General features: G+C 34.0%; 1 long non-coding RNA gene across 1 annotated transcript; it reads right to left on the bottom strand.

Moving 5' to 3' along the window:
* Window positions 1–2549: 2549 nt before the first annotated feature.
* On the bottom strand, window positions 2550–9657 carry LOC148278513 (uncharacterized). Its single transcript, XR_015823182.1, has 3 exons — window positions 8622–9657; window positions 5056–5205; window positions 2550–2909 (listed from the first exon to the last, which is right to left on the bottom strand). It is a non-coding gene; the product is annotated as an uncharacterized LOC148278513 (long non-coding RNA).
* Between the last annotated feature and the right edge of the window lie 7805 nt (window positions 9658–17462).

Here is a 17462-nt window from a genome sequence, read left to right on the forward strand (position 1 = left end):
TATACAGTATTTTCAATGAATGCCAACCACCAAAGAATCGTGGAAATATTATTGTGTATTTTTTAATATGCTTCTCCAATTTGGTATCCATTCTTTAGGACTCATATTGACCGTATTGAGTCTGTCCAACACCGTTTTTTTAGAAAAGTGGCATGGTTGTTTGGATTGCAAAGGAGTAATTATATACAGCACGGATCGATGAGCGGATCAAGACAAATAGGTAAAATGTGTGCACTGTTTATACAATTTGTTCTATTGGTCTATATATATTGGTTATGTTTTTTATGGCTATTTTAGTTTTTTATTGTTTATTATGAACGATAATTAGGTTGATTGGATTAATTACGTTTTGTTTATTGTTATTATTATGTTAACTTTGTTAAATAGCTAATCTTAGGCCTTGCACTGTACAGGTGTCTCGCTGCCGTCGTCGCTCTCGGGGTCGTAAATCCCGAAAGTTATGATGTCTTGAAATCCCTCTCAAGTCCGGTGTCACTGCGTTGGTCGGTAGAAGATACTGGTTCGTAGTCCTAAGGTGAAGCGATGGTCAAGTCCAAGGGGTAGATCCAGTAGCAGAGCGGGAGGTCGGGCGAAGTGAAGAAATGAAACGATTTGATCAAGGTGATGTCTCGAGGCGAACTCATGTTTATTATTACAAAATATACACATTATATAGGGCGTGTTGCGGGCTCCCGCTACCTGCGTCCGAACCGGCGTTAGGCTAATACGGGAGTGGGGGGGGAAATACCGCCCCCACTATTCCCGGCCGGCGCGCCACCCCCAAAGTGCATATGGGGAGGTGCCGGCGCTAGGCTCGGTCACTTCGCCGGGAGCCGCCGCACGCGCCACATCAATTACAAAATGCCTTTTTAAAGGCAAACATTAGTCTCGTTTACAATATTGCCTTTTTTAAGGCAGACCTTAGTCTCGTTTACAAATGCCCTTATTAAGGCAGACCTTAGTCTCGTTTATAAATGCCCTTTTTAAGGCAGACCTTACTCTCGTTTACAAATGCCTTTTTTAAGGCAATAATTAGTCGAACGTTAAGCTCTAGGCCCTTTTTAGGGCCTGTAACATAAATCTCTACTCTATAGTACCCCGGAGACTGGAGGCTTTTGAGATGTGGTCCTATAGAAGACTACTAGAAATTTCCTGGAGAGACCACATTACAAATGAGGAGGTTCTTCAAAGAATCGAAGGTGGAAGGCACCTGCTCAGGACCTTGGTCACCAAAAGTCAAAATCTGCTATTCATCAAATCTTCTAAGAGCAACTTTTGTTTTTATGCTCCCGATGTCCAGAATGTGTAGATCAGTCAATTCGTCACACAACTTGGAATTCTTTGGGTTAGATCTTCCGGCGTTTCGTGGATATCTTCGCCATGAACAGTGTGGGATGAAAATGGATAGGCATGGGTCAGCTCGAAGTTGATAGTATTTATGAATATATTGTATACCATCATTTTATTGTGTCTGTGTTTGTCTTTGCTGCAAATTTATATGTTTTTTTTGTTGAGTTTCTTGTACATATATTTCTTCATATGACGCCTGTCAGCTAGTTCATCTGGAATGCAGAGTTCCCTTAGGTATTCCGGAGCAGAGTTGTGCAGTGACTTATACATAAGCCAACATAGACCTTTATTACTTTAAAAATGTAAGAAAAACGTGGCATTTCTCTATTGCCAATACTGCAGTGAGAGGTACAACCAGCGTTGCCAGACCCGATCAAGCGAAAAAAGATAGATTCAGAAGAATAAATCGGTAGATTTCGGTAGATTCTTGAGAGGGGGTAGGGGGGGAGGAGGGAGGGCAAAAATAAATTTGACAGTTGTTCGAAATTAAAGCGACGTTTTGCCAAAGGCCTTTGTTATAAATAGTTGTAAACGCTTGGTAAATGAACAATTGAAAACCAAAAGGACTGCAATAAGTGGAATCACCAAAAATAGTGATTTATAATGTCTTCTTTTCTTACAAAAAAATGTAATATAAAAAATAATAATATAATACATAGATTAAAATTCAAAATATTATTTTATTGAATGAATGACACAATTTTATCAAAATATATAGTATTTTTATTGTCAAACAAATAAATAATTAACGTTTTAAAGTTCTTTCAGTGCAACTTAAAACTTAATAAAAACTGCTAACTGCTGAAGTACTGAACAAATTATTTACATTTCACTTCATAAAATAGACAAATATACATTTTTCAACAATGTCGTGAAATTCTATGCCATGATTTATTTTACCATATTATATTCAACAATACTAGCCAATTCCATAATTAATATATCATTCATTGTATACTTATGTACGATAGATAAGCAGTTTTTTAAATAAGCAACTGATGGCAATCGAACTGAGCAAACAAGCAATAAATTATTATAATATGAATTCGTTTTATTTGCATTGAAATTTTGTTCTGTGGAAAAAACAAGAAAATGTATAAAAATCGGTAGAATTTCAATCGAATTCGGTAGATTGCTCCCAAAATCGGTAGATCTACCGAAAAATCGGTAGATCTGGCAACGCTGGGTACAATGAAAGATTTTTAAGATTCAATTTTTTTTTATTATTTTCACGGTTTGATTGTAAAAAAGCTTAGTTAGTTTGTTTAAACTGAGGAAAGAGGAAAGACGCCAGTCTTTAATCAGTTTCGGAAGCGGGGTGGGCACCCGCATGGTAACATTGTATTTTTGAACTATCATCCATTCCTTTTAGCTACAGCAGTTCGTTTCCTCTTGACAAATTCTAATTTGAAAAATACGTCGAAGCTAAGGATCACGTAGTTCGTCCTGGTTAAACAAAACATGTAGCGGAACATCCAATAGGACGGAGCTGTACGGACGTATTCAAAAGCTGATAACTCCTCTGGAAAAGCACCGTCATGAACATATATGTTACCTTTCTGTAAAAATAAAACAGCAAAATACAAAAATGTACAAAAACATAATTGTATTCCCATGAGTTAGCAAACTCATTCTGGGATAGATACAATCAAAGATTATCAGATAAAAATACATTTAGTTGAACAAAAATTGACAAATCTCGGAAACCTCTTTAAAAACAAATATTTTTTAAATGTTTTTTTATTCGTAAATTTCATAAAAAGTAAAGTTTTTATAAAATTCTAAACATAACCACTTTTATACATCTAGTAAATGTTATCACTGTAAAGCTAGGGTTTCCTAGGAGAGCGGTGCCCGTATTTTAACGGCCGTAGTGAACGGTGATGCAGTGGACAGCCGTCGTAAAGGTGATTAGAGAGTGGTTTCCTAGAAAAACGGTGTTAAATGGTGTTGATAACACCGTTTTCCTAGAAGACTACACAGTATCAGACTCCCCCCTCCCCCGCTCGTTTCACCCCAGCAGAAGTAAGCAACCATTAGCTTTTTTGACATTTTATTTTTTAAAATTTTATTCGTTCTAAAAAAATATTTTAATGTGTCAATATGTCTTCTTGCTCATACTGATCATCGTGGTTTCAGATGTGACAGGGCTTAAAGAACACCCTGTATGGGTAAATAGACGTTTAGTGGCACACACATGCATAGAGGATAGGGACTAGGCTTCATACCGACCATGCGCTCTGTAGCTGCAAGACATGATGTAATCTAGCTCCAATATATCATAATCACTTTTTAGCATGAACACTTTACACATTTACTATTATGCTCAATGTTTATTTTTGTAAATTTATTGATAATTTTAAGCTGCTAGAATTTTAAATTTATTACAACAGAAAGGGAAAACATTTTTGAGACTTGAGCTTGCAGACTGGCTGGATTTCGAGCCAGTCTGCAAGCATTTGGACATAATCGAACATTGTTGCTAGAATTTTATTCGTCCATGCACTTTGTACCTGCAAGACGATTAGTAATCTAGTTGCAATAGGTAAATTTTATATATTTAACTATCAAATATCTAAATTTAGTAAATGGGGTCTAGAATTCCAACCGTCCATGCGCTCAGTAGCTGCAAGACGTGTTGTAATCTAACTTCTATTTTTATTAATTTGTTTTTCATCGTTTTTTAAAATATCACTTGAACCTTTAACTTCATTGACAAATAAAATAAAATAAAAAATGTGAAAACGGGCTAGATATATTAACTGGGTAGCTGCAAGACGTGCTGGGATATTTATTTATTGTACAGCGCCCTTGAGGTGATGTTCACAAAATGTCGCTATATAAATTATCCAAACATATATATATATATATAGAGCAGACATACATACTACATACGGCCTCCGTGGTGTAGTGGTCAAGACGCTTGACTCACGCACGGAAGGTTCCGGGTTCGATTCCCGGTGAGAACACAAACATTAAAATGTGATTTTTCTCAAGCCTGGGTGCTCTGTGATGTAATTCACCACTGTAATTAGGCCTCCTGGCCTGTTGTGGTGCAAAAAAAAAATGTAAAAAAAAAAAATGTACATAGTTCAAAAGCACCTAGAATAGACTAATGGTCAAGGATGTACACAAGAGCGGGCCAATGATGTATGAAGTATTTTATTTATGAAGTTTTTAAGTTTTTTTTTATTTATTAATTACATTATACATACATTTGTTAAGGACAGAGACACAGTTTATAGCGACACAATCAGGAACGATCCATGTCTGTGAACTTGTTCGAACTCGCTAGAAAATCCGTGTTGAGTCGGGCCACTTGTAATGCATTCATAACCTTACATTCACACACATATATTCGCACATACATATTTATATTATATTTTATACATACATATACATATATATTAAGTTTAAGTTTACGTTTATACACATCATTGATACTTTATACATTACTACATTTTACATTTATAAATACATATTAATCATTTACCAGTTAGTCCACATTTGATCGCAGAAATCCATTCCCGTTCGAGCGAACCAGTTACTCAAACCAGATTTAAATTTCGAAAATGACTCAGATTCCTTTGTTACCTGATCTAGTCAATTAATTTCTATTGTAATATTAAAACCCCCTAAGTTGTATAAAAGGACAATGTCCGTTAATAAATAAATGAAAAATCTAATGAATTCATAAATACGTACCATAGGACACTTATTTGGGAAATTCCCATTCACTCGAGGACCTTCTGTCAGCCACGTGCTCTGCATTAGGTAATCGCATAATCTCAAATTTATACTTACGAAACTTTCTCTGTACTCATTACTCAAGCGTTCGTATGACTGCAGACGGAACTGTAATCAATGAACATTCAAATTCATAAGTTAATCATCAATCATTAGCATAATATGGGCAATTATCGTGGATTGATTTACTTATTAGCTAATAAATTATCTAAAAAAAATACAAGCCGATCGGTACTATTCTTGTTAAAATCTGTTAAGAAATAAGGGAGATATGAAGGATTAAATTCTAGTCATTTGAATGGTACCAAAAACAGACAATCGTGACGTCATCAAGTATGACGTCTTCGAATGTTTTGTGACGTCATTTGATTTTTTTACATCACTGTCTATGGATTTTATAGAGTATTGTAGATAGCTTCCTTTTTTATGTGTCGTTTGTTTGCATTTACGGCGTCCTGTCACTTATCAAACGCTACGAGTTGTGATTTGTAATTTTCATGATAAATTGATAATTCCATTTATCATTATCATAGTAAATTAATATTTAGAAGAGGTTGAAAACCATAAAATAATAAAATAAATTCGAGATGTAAGGTGTAATCCTTTTTTACTTTCACCTGTCAGTGCCTGGAACTGGAGTGGGTAAGGGGGGGGACTTAAGATAATATGCATAGACAACTCTCCTTATATTTCTATCTGTGGCCTGTGGCATTACCAACATTAAAATGAATGCATTACTCGTGAACTTCTGTGACAAAATTTATTACCAACTTACGAAACGATCGTTTTCGAAAGACCTTATTTTCGAAACGAAAATAATGAATGAAAATATTCATTATAAGGGTTTGTATAAACACTAGCAGAACCTCTAAAAACTCTTTTATTTGAAGAGTAGGTTAAATCCGATCTTCCTCCCGAGTGATAATACCCGATTAAGAATAATCCAGAAGGAGCGTAGAATCATATTTGAATACATCGTACTGTGTTAAAAAATCCCCCCAATTTCACCGCGCGCATTCATGAAGTCACCGCATAATGTAGCCAGATGGGAAAAAATATAATCATAACACAAAGTAAGGTAAAAAAAATTATTTGTTAATTTCAATAAAAAAATTGTGCACGCGGAAAAAAATATTTACATAACAGAGTAGATAAGTAAAGGTTCACTTAAAAAGAGTAATTGAATTAATGAAATTTGAACTTAAAATGTAAAGCAAATTTTATTTTACATGCAACGGATATTTTTATTTGATTTTAAATAATATTTGATGATTCAAAGATAATGTCGTTCAAATGTCCACCACGGCGTTGTTTAATCCGAGGTCCAATTTTTATTCGTTCTCTCATTAGATGAGCAAAGATGGGTAAAAAAAATTACTACCCTGGCAACGCTAACGAAATGTCCATTTTATTTTCTTCGACAATCGGACAGACGGAAAAATAATTCAATTTTAAAGTAGTGCGTTTGCTACTTACACATGCATTTGCTAATTATGCATGAAATGTGATCCCATCCTGTTTCTTTTTAAGATCCCAGCAGTATTTCTAAACTTTAAAACGACACAACTCGGCATAGTTGAATTCAAATCGGGAAAATAATTTAATCGAACTAAATTTATTGAAAATGTCAATTTTCCGTTTTTTTGCCAAATTCCCGTTTATTTTTGAGCTTTTTTTAAAAAAAGAAATAACCTGCTAAGCCTCTGCTTTGAGGCTTGTCAGCAGGTGGGATGGAGGGGATATGGAAGGAGGTAATGAAAAATACACCACAACACCCAGGCCAATTGAGAAAAATCTTTCTTCGATTTTTTCCTTGCAACTGGCGGGAATCGAACCCGCGACGCCAGTTTCACAGTTGGCCGTCTGACTAACTGCGCCACGGCGCCTGTCGTTATCATAAGGTGTATAGTAATTTTAATTACAACATGAATGGAGAATACCTTAAATAAGGGAATATGGAAGTCTATGCATTTACAGGGCTTATGGCTTGTCTTTGGCTGGTTTAAGTGGCTACTTTACACACTGTGTAACATTCAGCATTTTGCCCATGTTTGAACATCCATATTTCTTAAATTCTTCCATTTGTTCGTTTTAGTGAAGTTAAAGAGCTGAAACCTTTATTGTTGTGAAGAGATTTATCTTACTGAATTATTTCACATACTAGGCGACGCGACGCCTGAAAAGAATTTTCCAATTTTCATCTTCTTCTTGGACCAGTTGGTTTCATTACAATATTTGAGTTGGTCCAAATGTTTGTTGACAAAAGGATGGATTTCACCCCCTCGGGAGTCATTAAGATTAACAAATTACAACAGAGATGGAGAATACTTTAAATGCCTAGACTTCCATATTCCCTTATTTAAGATATTTCAGTTTCAGTGCTGCAGAGCAACGTTTATTTTATAATTTAAGACATTTTTTTTTTTATGACAGGTTTATATTACATTTATTTTATTTATACTTTATAAATTTATTTATAAACAGGCACTATAAAGTATCTTGAAGATATTTCTTCAGTTATTTTTTTTTCAACAATATTTTGAGTTTGTCCAAATTTTTGTAGACAAGGACTGGATTCAACTCCCTGGGGAGCTGTTTATATTAACATATTACAACAGAGATGAAGAACAGAGATGTTGATAAATTACCTGGTCCATGAAGAAGTATAGAAATTGAAAAATAATATTTTCAGGCGTTGCCTAGTATGTAGGTGAAATAATTCGATTAGATGAATCTCACCCGCATAAATAAAGGTTTCAGCTCTTTAACTTCACAAACATCAACAGATGAAAGAATTGAAGGAATATAGATGTTCAAATATAGGCATAATGGTGAATGTTACACAGTGTGTAAAGTGGCCACTTAAACCAGCCATTGACAGGTCATAAGCCCTGTAGATGCCTGGACTTCTATATTACCTTTTATTAAATGTTCTTAATCTCTGTTGTAATATGTTAATATAAACAGCTCCCCAGGGAGTTGAATCCAGTCCTTGTCTACAAAAATTTGGACAAACTCAAAATACTGTGAATAAGTAATCCTAAATATTTATGATTATTTACAACACCTTTAATAGGACAATTACATTTATCTGATTCTATATTTGAATTTGAATTAAGGCAAAAATTTATATTAGCTTCTATTTCAAATTCACATTTAGTGATATATGGTGATCATACATGAACAATTTTAGTTTTTTTAGAATTTATTACCAAGCCATAGTCATGCGCCCATTTAATGAGATTTGAAAAATCTTCTTGAAGCATTTTTTGGGCAGTTTTACATTTGAATGGCTTATTACAAGGGCAGTATCGTATGCGAATTGGAAGCATTTCGAACATTTTACAAGGTATTCTCCATCACTGTTGTAATTTGTTAATCTTAATGACTCCTGAGGGGGTGGAATCCAGTCTTTTTTCTACAAACAAGCAAACAGTATTGTTATATGGGGAGATGTTTCAGAATCGGCTGGTTGTACCTGCGAAGCGGATCACTATGTATCCAATAAAAATATATATATTTACCGTAACATTGTTGTACCAACTGTGTATTAAAGTAACGTTAAAGTTGTAGACGACAGCTGTAGTTCTGTTGTGACGCTTATTTGAATATGAATGGATAGTTATGTACTTCGGGTCGTGATACACTTTTTCGATTCTCTCCAACTCCGCCTTCTGGGAAAATACAAACTAACGATGAGAAACAAGTTGCTATAATCCTTAAAATATAGCTTGATTAGAACGACAGCTGTCAAACTAATTTCATTAGCGATGGGAAATTACTGATCACTGATCAAATCGATTTTATCAGTTATTTCATGCAATCGTGAAACTCTGTTTCCGAAAATTGATATAAAAAACGCAAAAACAAGCCTATTTTAGTGTGTTTAACACAATTATTCACCAAAAAATGAGACATTTATACTTTTTTCATGAACAACATCAAATGAATTATATTTTATTGGATCAATCTACATTGATCAATTTGTCCCATCTCTAACATTTTTGCAAAATTATATAACCTTGTAAGAACGTCGTTAATAATTAGGTTAATTTTGTTTTTTTTTTTTGTTTTAAAACTGATTTTATGTAATTATGTTGATTTATATCTCAAGCATTGTGTAACAGACGCGGCGGATCACTGGCTTCCGTAGCAATCACGCCAGTCACAAGAACTGTATACTATGCTGATGTCAATGCAGAGTGACCGGGCGTAGACGGGCCTCGGCCGACGAACAATAAGCTCCGGGAGAGGTATCGCTGCCTAGAGTTCCCTTGCGGGGTCGCTAGTGAGTAGCACTGGCGGCCGCAATCCTGAAGCAGGCAACCGGGTTGTAAGGCCGGTATCTCTCCGTCGGCGGGAAAGGCGGGGTGTGTTCCGGGGAAGTAGCCAAGGATCCAAATTATCCGGGGTCCAAAATCCAATCCAAAGAGTATCCGAGTTCCAAGTCCAGGGGGTAGCGGCGGTCGAATATTCCAGGTGGCGGTGAGGTCCGGTTTGAAGCGAGGCAGGGAGACGAGGTGGAGAGTAAAAGCCCTTAGTAGCGTGACGATTTGACTCATTTATTATTTGCCCGGCGGGGCTATGTATACAATACATTTTGCCGTGCGGCGGCGATGCTAGGCCAATAGCGGGCGGTACTAGGTTGACCAATCACGCGGCGAGAGAGATAGCGAGCACATTCGCCCGCTCTATCGGTCTATCTCGCGCCACGTATAAGGACGCCCCCCTCCCGCTACCCGGCCGCAGTTCCCCGCCGACCACGCGGGTTCAACATTCAAACAGAATAATGAATAATTTTACACAGTAAATAATTTTATAGGCAGTCGGTAATATTTTATTAAATCCTATTCTATATGTGCTTCAGTATGGCGATGAGCACCCCCGAAAGCGACAAATGTTAGTCTTTATTGGGAGATAGTTACCTCGCATACACATACTGAAGTTCCTGATTAAAATATATTGAAAGGCCCCAGGAAGGGCTGTCAAGTTGGCATATGCCGCGTTACGTCGGTAACACATTGTATTAAAAAAATAAATGAACATCCCAAATACGAATGATTTTTCGTGTGTCAATTTAAATCACTCCTTAGACGTTACTACAAAGTTATGTCATCACTTTTTCTGACAATTGTCATTCTAATCATGCTATATATTAAGGACTATAGTATGTGATATTTCACATTTGCGGCTCTGGTTCTATTTCACACAAAAAACTGTCAAACAAATAAGTTACCTGTTTAATTCTGGTTGAAAAAACAGCCACTACCAATATGGCGCATATTGTGTACGAGTTCACTAGCCACATTTTCAATATGGTTTGCCATAATAATCAAATCGTATTTAGGAAGTACTTTACGTTTTTAAACTAACAATTAATACTTTATTAATATCTTAATAATGATGCCAGTTTAAATAACTTAACCCTACAATGCACACTACGACACTCTGCAAAGGTCCATTAAAAAATAATTAAATAAACGGCATGTATGACAAGACGTATGAATGTGGAAGAAGCTAGGAATGTATGCCAGGATAGACGTTTGTGGCAGTCCATTCTCTCAGCCTACGCCTACGGGGAAATGGCGTGATGGTAGTAGTAGTAGTAATTCCATTTCCGCACCGAATGGTGAATAGGGCACTGCATTGGTTCACCAATCGCAGCGTATGTTGATCTTTTTTGTTTGGGTTAACAGAAAACGCGATCTGACTTTTCTTCATGCAAACGTATTCCCGTATTTTCTTCCTGGATTGTGGCACTAGAACAGGGATTTTTTTACACACTACAAATATTTTTATCATTGGGGTGTGTCTCTGTAGTTTTTTTTTGTTAATAATTATAATATTAATAGAGTCTTTATTCAATAAAATAAACATTTATATCGCTTAAATTTATTTCAATAGGGAGGGAAAACATTTTTGAGAAGGGAATATGGAAGTCTAGGCATTTCCATATTCCCTTCTTTAAAATGTTTTCCCTCTCTGTTGAAATAAATTTAAATATGAACAACTCTCTAGGGAGGAAATCCAGCCAGTCTGCAAGCATTTGGACAAAATCAAACATTATTTATATCGCTGTTTAGTTCAATATCAATCTATAAAGCTGTTCTTTAAACCCTGTCACATCCGAAACCACGATGATCAGTATGAGCAAGAAGACATATTGGCACATTAAAATAAATTTTTAGAACGAATAAAGTTTATAAAAATAAAATATTAAAAAATAAAAAAAACAAAAGGTTGCTTACTTCTGCAGGGGAGAAACGAGAAGGAGGGGGGGGAGTCTGATATGCCGTCAACAGCACGGCGGCGCCCGTTTATTTTATTTATCATGCTATTTATTGCATTAAGCTGGCGTTTTTATTATTTATCATACTATTTATTGCATTTAGCTGGCGTTTTTATTATTTATCATGCTATTTATAGCGTTTAGCTGGCGTTTTTATTTTTATCATGCTATTTATTGCATTTAGCGGGGGTTTTTATTTTTTGTCATGCTATTTATTTCATTTAGCTAGCGTTTTTATTATTTTTATTTATTTAAATCTTAAAGTAGGGCACACATATCATACATATTGTTATGTGTGTTCTAATAATAACATTGAAAATATATTTAATTTATAAATTGTTTATCACATATGTCTTGACCATTATTTTAAATTTTGATATGTTTTTTTCTTCATAAATATTTTTTTCCATTTCGTAATACTTTTTAATTGCTTTAAATAAAATTGAATTTTGTGACTTTGCCTTTTTCCTAAATGGAAGTCTAATTTTGTTCTTTTCTCTAGTATTGTGATCGTGTTCATGCTGGTTCCGATCAATTTTTTTCCAAAATTCTGTTTTTTATTAGAGTTTATAATTTTATGAACAAATATCATTGTATTGTAAAATATTCTTTGTTTATATGTTAATAATTTCATTTCATTTACCATCGACTTTACCCTCGTATATCTGTTTTTTTTCAAAATGATTCTAAAGGCTTTATTTTGTAATACAGTTAGTTTATCTATGTTTTATTTATCATGGTATTTATAGCATTTAGCTGGCGTTCTTATTTTTATCATGCTATTTATTGCATTTAGCGGGGGTTTTTTTTTGTCATGCTATTTATTGCATTTAGCTGGCGTTTTTATTATTTATCACGCTATTTATTGAATTTAGCTGGCGTTCTTATTATTATACATGCTATTTATTGCATTTATCTGGCTGGCGTTTATATTATTTATCATGTTATTTATTGCATTTAGCTGGCGTTTTTATTATTTATCATGCTATTTTTTGCATTTAGTTAGAGTTTTTATTATTTATCATGCTATTTATTGCATTTAGCTGGCGTTTTTATTATTATCATGCTATTATTGCATTTAACTGGCGTTTTTATTATTTATCATGCTATTTATTGCATTTAGCTGGCGTTTTTATTATTTATCATGCTATTTATTGCATTTAACAGTCGCCAAAGTAATTGTAATTTAATTTTCTCTTTTTTGTGTTACTCCTTTATTAGATACTCCTTACTATTTTGCAAATGCAATAAATTGAATTATTTTTTTATAGTAAACGGCGATTTTTTGCCAGTGAACTGTATTTATTTACGAGGAAAACAAAAAACAAACCGACACCCGCGTTGACTTATGACTGCGATATCTTAAGCATGTTCATTATTGTTCATTGTGATCGCTCAAATGCTTAGCATGTTTTAAGCACGTCGATATTGTGATTGTGCTACTGAGTTATGACAAGGAATATTGAGAGATCCATTGCAGCTTTCGAAAGAAGAATCCTCAGAGTTGTCAATGGCGCTGTGAGAGGAAACAACCATAGGCGTCGTCGCTACAATAGAGAGCCATACGATAACTGCATCAAGGTGGGACGCTCGAGGTGGACTGGCCATATAATTAGAATGGGCGACGAAAACCCCAGAAAACACCTCACTCTCTCTGTGCCACAAGGACGACGAAGACCAGGAAGGCCCAAAATGCGATGGATGGGCTGCATCAGCGCAGATATGACAATGTTGGAAGTGAGGAACTGGAGAGGAAGGACAGCAGACCGGCAAGAGTGGAGGAGACTCCTGGATTCAGCCAAGGCCCACCCAGGGCTATCGAGCTTATGATGATGATGAAGATATAGTTATTTGTATAAACACTGTTATGATATTACATTGCATTTAAATAAAAAATGGATGTATGATGATGGATGTAATGAATGTCCGTTGAAAAGGGGTCTAAAAAAAACAGATATTATTAAAAAATAAAACACTTGACATGCACTGTAATGAATTATTAATTTCATGAGAAAAAAAGGATAGTAAAATCATACCATTATTTCATTGGTTTACACGATAAAGGTGAAACATTACGTTTTTTTTCATGTTTGATATAAAATAAATATTAAACAGTCACTCGTGTTTACGGGTAAAATTTAATTCTATTTTAATGTCGGTCAGCATATTAAGCGCACTTTCGTATATCTATTATAATTTTATAATTAAAAGGCCCACATTAAAAACGAATTATAATTACGTAAATTATAGGATGTGTTTTGAAGCTTATAATAAAGTTTTAAAATTAAATAACAGAAGCAAATAATGAGAATGTTTTTATTTTGATGGAAACATTGAGAGATTTTTTGTGTTAAAAAATATAGAACTTAGTGGTATAAAGTCACTACTTTTAACCGATGAAATAAACATTTATTTTTTCTGGAATTAATGCTGGAATGGAATGGAAATTTACCTAAATTTTGCCTAAAATATCTACTTTCTCGAAAAGTGATTTGTAATAGGAAATAACACGTTTATTTTTTGACATTTTTAAAGTAATAAGAGTCTATGAAATACTATCGAGCAAAAAAATTTTTTTTGCATCTATTACTACTAACTATGCTATTTGTAATTTTGAATTCACGTAAAAACGGCCATTGTATTGGCCACGCCCCAAATACGTCACGATTCATGTTTATTTTTATAATTTTTCCGTTAAAAGTTTTTAGAACATCGTCACGAATCAATGTCAAACATGTGTTTTTCTAGTGACATATATTTTTTTAAGTGATGAAAATGAAAACTAATGAAAAAATTTCTCCACAATATCCATATTGATTTTGAAAATGCAACTAATTATTCTAAATCCATTTATTATATTTTTGTCGGTTTCCATAGTGTGTGATATTTCCCTATTTACGCATAAACTGCAAATCTGGTTGCTTCAAATGACTTTTTGGTTAAAACACTCGATTTAGAAATATTATCCAGAAAAGGGAAACTAGGTGATTTAATGTTTCTCTTTAAGCATGTTAGACTCTCCTAATTTGCTAAACATGATTCAATTCTGAATACCTGTTTGGACTACTAGACATAATGTGCCATTTCATATAGATGTTGCCGCTATTAATTATGTTATTAATTCACCTATTCCAAGATTGCATAGTCTAGAGAACCAGATCAGTTGTATTGACATTTTTCACATTGGCCAAATCAAGTTTAAACTTGCTATAATGAAATAGTTTAGGATTCGGACTGCTGTTGCTGACTGCTGAATTTATGAAAAGAGAAAAATAAATGCATATTTTTAATTTAACTTATTTCAATGAAATTAGATTTTTTAAAATTGTTTTTGGTATTCAATTCATTTATTTAAAAATAACACGTATATAACAAACTAAACTTCAAGAAGCACTTATTATAAAAATATAAAAAATACACAAAAAGACTCATGTCAAAATAGTAGGAGAATCCTGCTTCGCAAAACCCCTTCGGATACATGGAACAGATCAACATCCAGAGCAATGTTGTTTAATTTAAATTTAATTGACACTTTATATACATATACAATAAATATACATATAAGGGCGGGCATATTGCCTTAAGGAAATTTCTTCCTACCCACCCAAACCGTTCAGTTTTTTTTTTCTTTTTTTTTTTGAAAAAGAAATATTTACGTTCTTATGATTTACCCAAATATTTAATTTTGAGGGTCATTTTCAACGAGTTGTAAATAACTCACTATTAGAAAATGGAATCGAGTTGGTCCGTAAATCCAAGACACTAGCCACAGGACCACAACCCGATTTTCGAACCCGAGTTTGAGAAAATTATAAATACATGGACATATTGAATCTTACAATTTTATACAAAAATTAAAAGCAAAGATTAACAAAAATAAATATAAATATTAAAAAAATAACACTATACTATGAAGAGAGGAGAGGGGATGGGAAGGAAAGAAGAAGGATAAAGGAACAATTTAATTATTTAGATAGTGACATTTCAATCTTGACTTAAATGTAAATAAAGAAGGGGCGTCTCTAACATTAGTAGGTAGATTATTCCACAATCGAGCGGCTACTACTGTGAAAGAGGAGGCAAGAAAATTAGAGCGAGAGGCAAGAAAATTAGAGTTGTTCAGCATAGCAGTAGCTTTTCCAACAGCAGGTCGCTCCTGTATATTGGAATATGAAACAATTTATGCTAGCGCTATCTACAATCATACAAACCAATGCTCATCATAATCTCAGGATTATCGACCATACCGCGCAACAGTCGATAAAAAGGTTTAGTCAAATCCACATTCCTTCTAGTCCCTAAACTGTTGTAGCCGAGCATACCCTGGAGAAACTCGGTCGGGTAGAGCCGAGGATAATACCCGCACTCTCTCATGTAGAGATATCTCAGAAACTTCTTTTGGATTTTCTCTACCATAAGAGAGTACTTCAGTTCATGTGGCCCCCAAATCAACGAGCCACTCTCGAGTCTTCATCGCACCGAGGAGTTGTAAAGAGTTCTCAGAACGCGGGTATTTTCGAAAACCCTGGCAGTACGCAGAACGAATCCTAACATCTTCAATGCTTCACCACTGATTGTCTCTATTTGTTCATGAAATGTCAGGGTGCTCACAAATCTAACGCCCAGATCCTTAACATTCGATATTCGTAACAGATTCTGGTCATTCGTTTTGTAGCGAAAAAAACAGAGTTTTTTGCGCCCTAGTGAAGGACGTGATTGAACACTTAAACATTAAACCTAAGTTTGTTACGCCTTCCCCATTCAGATATACAGGGTGTTCTTTAAACCCTGTCACATCTGAAACCACGATGATTAGTATATAAAAAAAGTATTCAGAACGATGAAAATTTAAAAATTAAAATATTTAAAAAAAATGGTTGCTTACTTCTGCAGGGGAGAAGCGAGGGGGCGCGGATGTGCGGTTGACAGTGGCCCATCGGGCTCCCCCCCTCCTTGTTTCTCCTCTACAGAAGTAAGCAACCGTTTGTTTTTTTATTTATCTTTAATTTTTTAAGATTTTAGTCGTTCAAAAAAAATATTTTAATGTGCCAATATGTCTTCTTGCTCATACTGGTCATCGTGGTTTCGGATGTGACAGGGTTTTAAGAACAACCTGTATTAGATACATCCGCTTGGAGAAGACGAAAATCTTCAAAAGTTGTCACCTTTAAGAAAAGTTTTAAGTCATTCGGATATTGATAAAGTTATTGGATGTAAGACAATTGTTTGTAAGGTGTCTACTACTTAAATTTTATAATAAATTAAGTGAGGTCAAAAGAACCCAACAAAATATAAACACTCGTTCAGCAACACAAATTAACTGTATTGTCCCATTTGTATCAACCGCCTTTGGTAAAAAGCAATATACATATGTAAAGTAATTGCTCCAAAAATATTTAATGATTTATTGCCAAATATAAAAGACTCAAATTGTAAAACAAATTTTAAAATAAAAATAACTGCACATATAAATAGTGGAGCGAGAGATTTTTTGAAAAATAGATGTAAATCAAAAAACGTAGTGCTTTATATAATTGGTACACATATTATTTATATTTTTATGTATTTCATTGCTTTATATTTGTTTAATTACATATTATACTATATTATTTATGTTTAAGTAACATGTATTCTCGGCACATATATATACTTTATATTTGTATAATAATGATTTTTAATTTCTTACATTTGATTAGCTAGGCATTTATAATAAAGAAGTTTTAGTTCTTCATTTTTATGTTATTGTTTTATTAGTATAGGACTACTTACGCTCTAAGATAAAAAATCTCCATCTTAGAACAGGCTGTGCCATGTGAGATGGAGACTATCATAAACAGAGAACACTCCGTTTTCATTTTACATTAATTGGTTTTATATAGATTCCCTGTTTTTAAGTATGTATATTATTTTTTGCAATAAATTTATAAATAAAAAAATAAAAAATTCGCAAATAACAGAAACAAGCGGGGTAATTTCACAACATTTAAAAAAAATCATAGCACTGCGCTGATTGGCTTAGTGTAATAATCTATTAACAAAAAAAAACAAAAAACTTCATACATTTTACAAAAACTTT

This window comes from Micrasema longulum, unplaced genomic scaffold, assembly GCF_059751315.1.
Source record: "Micrasema longulum isolate JH-2025_06_02 unplaced genomic scaffold, ASM5975131v1 h1tg000870l, whole genome shotgun sequence".
Taxonomy (NCBI): Eukaryota; Metazoa; Arthropoda; class Insecta; order Trichoptera; family Brachycentridae; genus Micrasema; species Micrasema longulum.